Source organism: Camellia sinensis, chromosome 15 (genome assembly GCF_055761805.1).
Source record: "Camellia sinensis isolate YWXY chromosome 15, ASM5576180v1, whole genome shotgun sequence".
NCBI classification, from domain to species: domain Eukaryota; kingdom Viridiplantae; phylum Streptophyta; class Magnoliopsida; order Ericales; family Theaceae; genus Camellia; species Camellia sinensis.
In genome coordinates this window covers 95,669,991-95,681,677 of record NC_138975.1, presented here as the reverse complement: position 1 = coordinate 95,681,677, position 11,687 = coordinate 95,669,991, and positions in this window count along the sequence as shown.

Below are 11,687 nucleotides of genomic sequence, written 5' to 3'. Positions count from 1 at the left end.
AGGGATAGTCTTACCTCTCAAAACTTGTTCTTAGGAGTCTAGGATATTCATAGGTCTCTCCTTGTATGAAGCGTTCTCATTTACTTCTAGACTCGTCCAATCTAAGATGTTGGAAGGATCGGGTTCATATTTACGAAGCATCGAAATGTGGAACACATCGTGTATCCCGGATAATTGTAATGGTAAGGCAAGACGATAGGCTACTTGTCATGACCCGAACCCGCCCCCATGGGTTAAGGTCACAACCGGCCAGTAACCAAGAGATTACCTACGGCCTCAAACCAAATAAATATACTCTTATTAGAGTTAAGGGGCCAAAACGAAAGCAACTTAAAACTTTTATCCAAAAAGTTGTGCTTAAATGGCACATCGTAACATTTCACATATATTCAGTAATAACCCACATCAAAAAAAGTTAACATACACCTTTACACAACAAGATCATTCGAGTCATGGTCGGCCAATCAAAAGCTTATACACAACCGTAATTCAAAGTTCTCGCCAACGTAACAAAAATATAACAAAAGAACAAAAGGGCGAAAACAAGTCTCGTGCATGAGACGTACGAGCTGACTCCTCAAAACTTGACTATTTCACTCCTGCTTCACTGGGGCTGGGTTTAGGTATTGCTTGGCGCACCTACAATCACATGAAAGAGAGTGAGCGAAAGCCCAATGAGTAATATCAAGCGAAGGAGATACATGAACAGTATTTAAAACAAAATACATCGGACAGCCTTGGGCCCAATTCATATTTCTGTCTACTATATCAAATGACTAGCGATCCAAACATATCAAACGGCCTCAAGCCCAATCGTTCATGTCTGACGGCCTTTGGCCCATTCATTCATGTCAAACGGTCTTTGGCCCATTCATTCATATCAAATAACCTTCGGCCCATTCATTCATGTCAAACGGCCTGCGGCCCAATCAATTGTATCCAACCATATGGCATAACAAACAGTTGTCCACAATTCAAATTAGCAAACTTACAAGACTTATGTAGAAATAAGCAATTGGACAAATAACATACATCAAAATATCTTTACTAAGATATTACTCACAGTGTTCTACCAATGAATTTGCTCTCGTGCTTGACCCTACACATTTCATGAACATAACGGGTCACAAACAATTCAATCTGTTCTTAATTCATACATCCCTCTTGGGCTTCATTCTTATTCTTTTCATTCAGGCATAATGTTCAACGCATGCCTAAGAGTGCTTAGAAGTGAAAGAGAATGGAAAATAAAACACAGAACACCTTTATAAAATTTCTGAAATAGGGGTCCACGCTCGAGCGTGGATTCCGCCGCTTGAGCGGACCCCCATGTTCTGTAAAAAAATACTGGTTACCTCATATTCATGCTCGAGCGCTAATTTGGATGCTCGAGATGAGGGTCAAAGATATGCCTTAGATGCTGGAGCGTGATTCTCCCCACTCGAGCGGACGTCGATGTCTGCAAAACTGCTGGGAGCTAGCATTTCACACTCAAGCGGCCCTTTCCCCGCTCAAACGGACACGCCAAATTCTGGGATTTCCAGAATTGTTCTTGATGATCAAACTCGACATTCAAAGACTTTAAACTCATGATTTTGGCTCAAAAACATGGAAACACATTGTATAATATGAGAGTTTGTGAATATGTGACCAAATTGTTCAAATGCATGGTCCTTTTTCCAAAATCATTTTGAGTTCCCCTCATGGGTTCAAAAACACATAAATTCAACTTCATACAAACTCCATATCTTCATCAATCATGCATGCATGTACATTCTAGACTCCAATTCTATTTCAAGTGGTACAAATGACACTTATAATCATGAAAATCATGAGAATTATGCATGCGTTAGAGATTTGATGCTCAATTCATCATGTTCATCATGCCTTATGCTAGATTATGCAAATCCATGGCAAATTCTGAGCATGCATGTACACATAGACTTCAATCTCAATTTAATCAACTCAATTCATGTCCTACACTACCATTTAATTTTGAGTTCACAAAATTTACCAACTCAACTCATGAATTTATTACCTAGGAGTTCCAATTCTTCAAATTATAGCTAATCCTTTGGGTTTAGCTTCCAATTCTCAAGCCTTGAGCCAAAATTGCATAATTCTCCCTCTTTCTCTCTGTAGAGCCGACCCTCTCCCTCTCTAGAGTGTAAAATCTGATTTTGATCTCAAAACTAAAGGAATGTGGGTGCATAATGCCCATTTTATAGTCCCTCTCTTAGTCAAATTAATTAGAGTTGAATAATAGAGCTTAATTAATCGTTTTGAATCTAATTGTTTTCATCTGAATCAATTTCTAATTAAATTTCACCACAGGCTCTAAAAATTATGCCAATCATAATGGCGTAGTCAATTTTGGCTTCTGTGGCCGATAAGGCCTTCAATTTAAATTCTAAAGCAGATAATCAAACAGATTTTCTTACATTGAACAGATAGAAATTCAAAACCATATATATTCATATAAATGGCACTCAAAATCACATCAAACGCATAATCACAATCATAATTAAGATTAGTTAGCATAATACGGACCAGGGTTATCACAGTCTTCCCCCCTTTAGGAAGTTTGGTCCTCTAAACTTATTTTACCTTCGTCACGAAACAAATGTGGATAGCGTAGTCGCATTTCATCCTCTTTTTCCCATGTGGCGTCCATCCCATAGTGTTCTTTTCATTCCACTTTCACCATCGGGATGGATTTGCTTCTCAATTGTTTCACTTGCCGGTCAATGATTCGTTTTGGCCATTCTGCGTATTCCATATTTTTGTCAAGAGCTATCCGGTGATAATCAATCACATGCAACGGATCCCGAAGATAACTTCTCAACATCGACACATGAAACACATTATGGATTTGTTCGAATCCTGGTGGCAAAGCAACTCCATAAGTAACTGGACCTAATTTTTCCAAAATTTGAAATGGTCTAATGTAACGAGGCGACAACTTACCTTTCTTTCCAAATCTTACTTGGCCCTTCATCGGCATCACACCAATAAATACATGATCACTGACCTCATATTCAAGAGGTCCTCTTCGAACATCTACATAATTCTTTTGTCGACTCTGAATTGTTTTGAGCCTTTGTTGAATAGTTTTGATCTTCTCAGAAGTGTCTTGCACAATTTCAGGCCCAAGCAGAGCCCTATCTCCAATTTTTGTCTAACAAATTGGTGATCTACACCTTCTACCATACAAAGCTTCGTATGGTGCCATAACGATGCTGGAGTGGAAGTTGTTATTGTATGCAAACTCTGCTAGTGGCAAATAGTCTTCCCAACTCCCTTGAAAGTCTAAAGCACACATTCTGAGCATGTCTTCTAAAGTCTGTATGGTCCGTTCTGATTGTCCATCTGTTTGTGGATGGAATGCAGTACTGAATCTCAATTCTGTTCCAATTGCTCTTTGTAGGCTTTTCCACAATCTAGATACAAATTTCAAATCTCTATCCAACACAATAGATACCGAAATTCCGCGTAAACGGACAATCTCATCAACATATATAGTAGCCAGTCTATAAGCATCAAAAGTAATCTTAGCAGTCAGAAAATGCGTAGATTTAGTTAGTCTATCAACTACAACCCAAATAGAATCCATACCTCAAGGAGTCCGAGGTAGACCAACAACAAAATCCATAGTCACATGCTCCCACTTCCATTCAGGAATAGGGAGAGGTTGAAGTAGACCGCTTGGTTTCTGATGTTCAACTTTAACTTGGTAACATTGAAGACATTTGGACACATACTCTGTAATCTCTTTCGTCATTTTGGGCCACCAAGAACTTTGTTTCAAATCCCGATACATTTTGTTATTACCCGGACGCATAGCAAACACTGACTTATGGGCTTCATCTAGAATTCTCTTCTTTAACTCGGGAACGTTGGGAACACACAACCTGTCTTGGAATTTCAACACCTCATTTACCACACTATATTCCGATCTCGGATTCATTTCAAATTCATCAACTATCTTTTTAAGGAATTCAATTCCCTTCTGTTTCTGTTTAATCTCATCGATGATTGCTAGTTCGGCTGAAATAGCGACTATCAATCCACCCGGTTCACACAATACCACTTCAATCTCGAACTTCTCAAAATCTTGCAAGATCTTTTTCTGTTCAATGAGTAAACAAGCCAAATTTCCCATCGATTTTCTGCTCATGGCGTCAGCAACTGCATTGGCTTTCCCGGGGTGATACTAGATTTCAAGATCATAGTCCTTTATCAATTCAAGCCATCTCCCCTATCGCATGTTCAACTCTTTCTGCGTAAAGAAGTATTTCAGACTTTTGTGATTCGTATAGACTTCACACTTTGCCCCATACAAATAATGCCGCCAGATTTTCAAAGCGAATACAACCGCGGCCAATTCTAAATCATCTGTTGGATAATTCTTTTCATGTGGCCTCAACTATCGGAAGGCATAAGCAATTACTCGCCCGTTTTGCATTAACACACAACCCAGACCCTTGTAAGATGCATCACTGAAAATTATGAAGTTTTTTGTACCTGATGGTAATGTTAGAACTGGTGCGGTGGTCAGTCTTGTTTTCAGTTCATGAAAGGCAGTTTCCCTCTCGTTGTTCCATTAGAATGGTTGCCCTTTGCGTGTAAGTTGGGTAAGAGGCGCAGCTATTTTTGAAAAGTCTTTCACAAATCTCCTGTAGTACCCCGCTAAGCCCATAAAACTGCGGACTTCTATTACATTTGTCAGTGTAGGCCAGTTCACATTTGCCTTTATCCTCTGTGGGTCTACTGAGATCCCCTCTTTGTTGATAACATGCCCTAAGAAAATAACTTTATCCAACCAAAACTCACATTTCTTTAGTTTGGCAAATAATTTATTCTCCCTAAGTGTTTGTAAAACAGTCCTCAGATGTTATTCATGTTCAAGTCTATTCTTTGAGTATATCAAAATGTGATCAATAAAAACCATAACAAATTCATCAAGGTAGGTCTTAAAAATTTGGTTCATTAGGTCCATAAATGCTGTAAGGGCATTAGTCACCCCAAATGGCATAACAAGAAATTCATAATGGCCATACCTTGTTCGAAACGCAGTTTTCTCAACATCTTCTGCTTTCACTTTCAATTGGTGATACCCAGATCTCAAATGAATCTTGGAAAACACTTATGATCCCTGCAATTGGTCAAACAGGTCATCGATACGGGGTAATGGATATTTATTCTTTATTGTTACCTTGTTCAATTCTCGATAGTCGATACACAGGCGCAAGGTTCCCTATTTCTTTTTCACAAATAACACTGGTGCACCCCATGGTGAAGTACTAGGTCGAATAAACCCTTTGTCAAGTAATTCTTGTAACTGTTCTCTCAATTCTTTCATTTCAGCAGTAGTCATTCTGTAATGGGTTTTAGAGATAGGCTGAGTGCCTGGCACAATCTCAATTGTAAACTCTATCTCCTTGTCCACCAATTCCCCTGGTAATTCATTTGGAAACACATCTGGAAATTCTCTAACAATAGGGATACTGTTCAATTCAACATTCTCAGATTGTTCAGATAGCACACAACACAAATAACCCTGGCACCCTTTCCTAATCAATTTACATGCTTTCATTGCGGATATCAAATAAGGTGGAGGCACTACCCCGTTACCCACAAACACAATTTCTTTATGTTCTAGTGGTCTAAACACAAGCCGTTTCATTACACAATTAATGGTGGCACAATATTTAGTTAACCAATCCATACCCAGAATTATATCAAAATGTCTAAAGTTCAAGGGCAATAAATCCACATAAAGAACAATATTCCCAATACGCATGTCACAAAAACGACATACAGATTCACACAATACAGATTCACACGATACAGATTCCCCAGATGGAGCAGATACACATAATAAGTATGGCAATGATTCTAGAGGTCTACGCAGTCTAGATGCAAATGCATAAGTTACGAAAAAGTGTGTTGATCCGGAGTCAATTAGTACAAAAGCATCCTGATTACATACAGACATAGTACCTGAGACAACGGTTGTAGCATTTCGTGTATCGCCCGGAACAAGCACAAAAATCTCTCTTGCCTCACGGTATCTCCAGTGGTAGTAGATCTCATAGTATTTCCCAATTTTGGGATCGATGCAGTGGAGCTAGCAGCTAACTTTCCACTGTCCTGATTACATTCTCTGGCCATATGTCCCGCTTTTCCACACTTAAAACAAGCCCCTATATAGCGATCCCGATTTTTCCTCCATTGGTTATTGTATTCCGGACTCGACTCTGTGGATGTCTGTTGTTGTATATGTTGCATTTTCACCCTTTAATTCTTTAAATTTGAGTTTTAGGATGTTTGGGCAGGTTTGTAATAGGTTGGGTGTGTATTTAAAACAAAGTGTTGCTGCCCAGTTTTTTATTGTTGGAGGATAGTCTTGATTGTTATAGACACTGTATGTTGATTAGGGAAAACTAAAACTAATGAAATGGTTAAGTCGTTGAATATGACGGATGAATTAACACATTGAATATGTGCCTGGATTGATCATTGTATATGATAAAGCATTTAAATACATTGCATATGTATCTTGTTTGGGAGGAGATAGGAGATGTACTCTATGGTTTGAGAGGAGATAGAGGATGTACTCTCAAACCTGTTTTGGAGGAGATAGGCGATGGACTCCATTGATAACTAAGTTGGCCGGAGTGTCCAGGGTGAAAGTCCCGAAATCCCAATTGCGTTTGTATAACGTAGATGAATTCAAGTAATGAAATGTTTTTAATATGAGTTGTAGTCTCATTTGAATTATTGATATTGGAAGTTTATTTAATATGAGTTGTAGTCTCATTGAAATTGTTTGGCTAAATAGTGAGCCATGTCTAAGAATTGAATTGGATAAATAAAGGGAGGTGGAATGAACTACGAATGTAATTGTTGATGAATTGGGAAATGTTGTGAGTTGGTTTACAAGTGTGAACCATTTATCAAATGCTAATGTTTTAGTTATTTCTCATATTGGGTTTAGTATATCTCTACTGGGCTTTGGCTCACCCTATATAGGACATCATTTTCAGGTACAGGTGATATGCCATCTCCAAGGACGTAGCTTGGGAGGCTTAGAGGCTGAAAGACCTTTTTGTTGTTGTCATTTTGTATTACATGTAAATCAAACCAAGGGCTTAATATGTTTAGAGTTAGAACTCTCTCTTGTTGAACCCAAGTGTTGACTTGGAAAGTTGTAAGCCGGTAGGGCATTTACTTTGTTGTCAATATGTAATACTTTTGTACTTAATACTCTGATAAATAGAAATGTGCTTTATTCTCTTATGTCTATGGATGTCATGAAGGTTGGGTTTATATGTATTATTTTGAGGGCGTTACAACTTGGTATCAGAGCGTACCAGGTTTGAATACTTTGGGTACGTGGGAAGTGGTTAGAACCACAATGGGTTTGTCTCGCTTGTTAAAGACTTATGTATGATGTTATGTGTTTATTTGATAACATGCTTATGTGACTATATGGGTCTAGAATTTAGTTTCTAGGATGTTGATTGGACCTTTGGGTTTCTGGGAGTCCTGGTAGAAAAGCACTTCATCAATGCTGTTTCTAACCGGAACTCCAGCAACGCCACGGGACTGTCATTATCCGGAATTGAAATTTGTCAGTGCTTATGTGATTATGTGCTTACGTGGAATGAATTACTGCTGTCCAATGTATTAGGACGCGAGTGATATAGCTTCGGCACATTTGTGAATGTGCTAATGTCTTCGTTACCTTTATTAGGATGTCAGGACGAGGACGTGGTGGTAGGCGAGGTAGGCCCAGGAGGCAGGAGATGCCTATACCGGATGAGATTCCGGCACAGTAGGAGGGAGTTGGTCAAGCCAATGTGGCCGAGCCAGTAGGTCAACAGGCCATGGGCGCCTTAGCCCGCGAGATGGCAGGAGCAATGAGGGAATCCATGGACATTCTCAGGGCTGAGAATCAAGTCCAGGCCCATGTAACTGAGGCAGGGCCTTCTTTTCTGAAGAGGGAGTTTTTCCAGTCTAATCAGGATGAGTTTCTGGGGGATCCTAAAGAGCCATTCAAGGCTGATGAGTGGCTTGAGCAGATGACGAAGGCGTTTGAGATGCTTGGCATTGAAAACAGAGGCTTGAGGGTGACCATGGCGTCCTTCCAGCTGAAGGGAGACGCGGGTCAGTGGTGGAAGTTTGTTCGGGGACGTATTGGTGGGATTTGGGAGGCTTTCGTTAATGCCTTCCAGGAGAAGCTTTTGCCTCCCACGATTAGGGAGAAATTGAGGGATCAGTTCTGTTAGCTCAAGCAGCTGAATATACCAGTGGCCGAGTTTGAGGCCACATTTACCAGTTTATCGAGGTTTGCGCCTCAGTTAGTGGCCTCTGAGGAATGTCGTTGTCTTGAGTTTGAGAAGAAGTTGAAGACCGAACTCCAGTTTTGAGTGGCCGGATCCATGACTAGGGAGTATGGGCGTCTGGTGCAGGCTGCCCATCTTGAGACCATTATGCAAGCTGAGGAGGATAGGATGAGGGGCTCCAAGAGGAGTTAGGACGGCCAGGGGGATGGTAGGAGGCAGAGGGGTTCTAACCCTCAGCAGTCCCAGTGTGCGTTTGCGAGATCTATCTTTCTAGTGCCGAGTTCAAGCTCTGGGAGAGGCAGTCAGGGCCACTTTACCTGTTACAAATATGGTTAGCCGGGCCAGAAGTCTCCAGCTTGCCTGCAGAGGGGAGGAGGGCAGAGAGCAGTTTCATCTTTGGCTCGTCCTAAAAGCCAGAGTCAGGGCAGAGGTCAGCCGCTCTCTTATTACAAGTGTGGTCAGACGGGGCACCTGAAGTGGTTTTTCCCGTAGTTGAGTGGCACATCTGGTGCATTTGGTTCGAGGTAAACTCAGAGCCATCAGCCAACTCAGTCAGTTCAGGCCTTGAGGGCCAATCAGGGAGCCTCTTCGGCTCAGTCTGTGCTGCAGTCTTATGCTCTGAGAGGTGAGTAGGTAGATCTGAGACCTTCAGGGCATGTGTATGTTGTTACCGCGTAGGATCGTGTACCGGCTCCATCTGTTGTGAGAGATACCTTTTTGTTTTGCAACTCGGTTGTGTAGACACGCCCTTGGGCCCCATGCTACAGTTCAGACTCGATTTGTGTCGGTTCTTAATCTGATCTCACAATGTGCAATGTGAGATTGATAAATCACCAAAGAGCCAAAATTCGGCAAATCGTTTTGGAAAACAGATTTTTGTAAAGAAGTGCCAAACATGGACTGCTTCACTAGATACAGAGTCGCTACCTAAATATTTTATTTTAGGGGAATTTAGGAAACCCTGACTCATTTGCCTAAGGCCACGTGTCCGTCATCACCAAAGTTGCCTCGGCTCGGGAACTTGGGTACGATTGGTGAAGGTCAGCTATGAGCACCCCCTCTCGCCCGATCCGAAGATCGGCCTCTACTAACCATGATATCTTATTTTGAAAACGTTATGTGTTCTTATTCCGGTTAATTAGCTAATCTTACTATGTGATGCGCACAACACGAAAGTATAGACTAGATCTTCTAATTTGGAATGAAGCATTGCATATCCGTTTGTTTGGAAATAGGTTTGAGATTTGCTACTCGCAAGTAGGCTAAAACACGGATTTCAATGAGTTGTTCCAACTCAAACAATCCAACCTTCACCCACAGGCATTCAGGCAGTTATATCAGCTAAGCATTTAGCCTCATGGCAAGCATACTGTCGTGTTTAACATTCACACTCATGCGAGATGCTAAAGCATAAATACTTACAGCGTACTCCAAGCCAAAACAAGGAACATGTTAGCAATCACGCATGATCCAAGTCCATGTTAAGTGGCTAATGCAACGCATACAGAATGTCACTAGAATAGGCTCGGCTAATCCTAGGATGGCATGTGGAATGCGCAAATAACATATATTCAAGCTAGATTTGAAATATATTATGCAGTTAGCATGATGCACCGAGCCCGGTGCATGCAATACTGATGAACGATGCACGCATGCATAGCATAAGGATGCTAAATTAAATATACCCTAATACTAACCATCAAAAGCAGGTAAGTAAAAGGGAGAATGAAGTAGGGGTTGGAAGACATGCATATACGCACCCACACTTATTACAAATTCACCCTCGCTCGGAGGGACCGAAAGAATAATACAATTAATTAACTTACAAGCTAATTATTTATTACAAACAATTAACTAGTTAAGCAAATTAACTAAACTAATTAAGTAATAAAAGGCCTCGGGAAGAGGGTCCGATGCACGCGTGCTTGGGTTTGCTCGGAAATCCGTCGCCATACACAAGCTGCCTCTGTTTTCCCTGCTCTGCTCCTCTGAAAATGGCACAATTCCCAAGGAATGCTCCACGGACACTGTGGATCATCACCGACCAAGTAGAAACCTCACCGGCCATGGTGGGATGGTCATCGACCATTTGTTGAGCTCTCGGCCATCCATCTTTGGTCGATCGGTACTCTATTCAGTCGACCGGCCAAAGCTTCCTGCAGAAACCTATTTTGACAGCAGCAGAGCGCAAAACATGGCATGGCAATGCATTTCAAGCAAATGTGTGCACCAACACATCCCTTATCATGTTCATGACTCAAAGAGGTATGTTCCTTGATTCTTGGACCACCAATTGCGCATTTCAATGCGTGATGGGCCAAGAAACCAAGTTGTGCATTTTCAATGTAGAATGAAATGCACATAAACAAACAATGAGCTCAACCTCTATCACACTCAATTCAAGAGGCAAAGCATGCATGCCAATGCAATGCAACCTAGGCATGTGAGCTAGTATGCAACATGAGCATGAGGGCAAGTATGCAAGCTAGGCACACAACCTAAGCAAACAAGCATGTATGGTATGAAGCATCAATGCTAACCAACAAGCATGCAAGATGGAATATGGGTGTTCAAGCACGCAAACAAGCATGTGATAGGCCAAGTATGCAACAACATGCAAGGCTAATGGACATGCAAGACATGATGTAATCAAAGCATGCAAAGTGTAAGACATGTAACAACATGTGAAGAGTGGACTTAGACTAATTTGGGCAGCTCTACACTAGGCCCAAAACAGTGGCCAAAAGCTATGGGGATGGGGCCAAATGCACATACAAGCATGCATGCAAACATGGTCCATCACTTAGGCATCAAAGAAGGACTTTTAAGCACACTTAAAAGGGGATAATCATAGACATATGGCATACATATCAAGCTCTGAAAATCATGCAAAGGTGATGCCAAATCAACCTACAATGCAAACAAGACATGCAACCAAGCCCAAGGACTTAATCTATGATCATATGACACATGAAGCAAATGACCAAATTGAATCAAAACAATCCTGAATCATGCACAAGTGAGCCCCAAAAAACCACTTAGATGGCATCTAAATGATCTAATCCTAGAAGCATAAACAATAGCAAAAGCATAGAGCATAAGACAACAACCTTTTAACACATGTATTCAAGGCAAGTATGGTGTGTCTAAACCAACTTAACATAGTGCTATATCATGGCAAAATAACACTAAATTACAGCTAGGACATGGCCAACATGAACCTAAACTAGATGCTCACTCGTGAGGCTTAAAATGGCCATTATTGAAGACAACAAGGAGAGGGGATGGCCCTCTCCTTCCTAGGACCTTAAACCATCATCCTCACGACTGAAATCC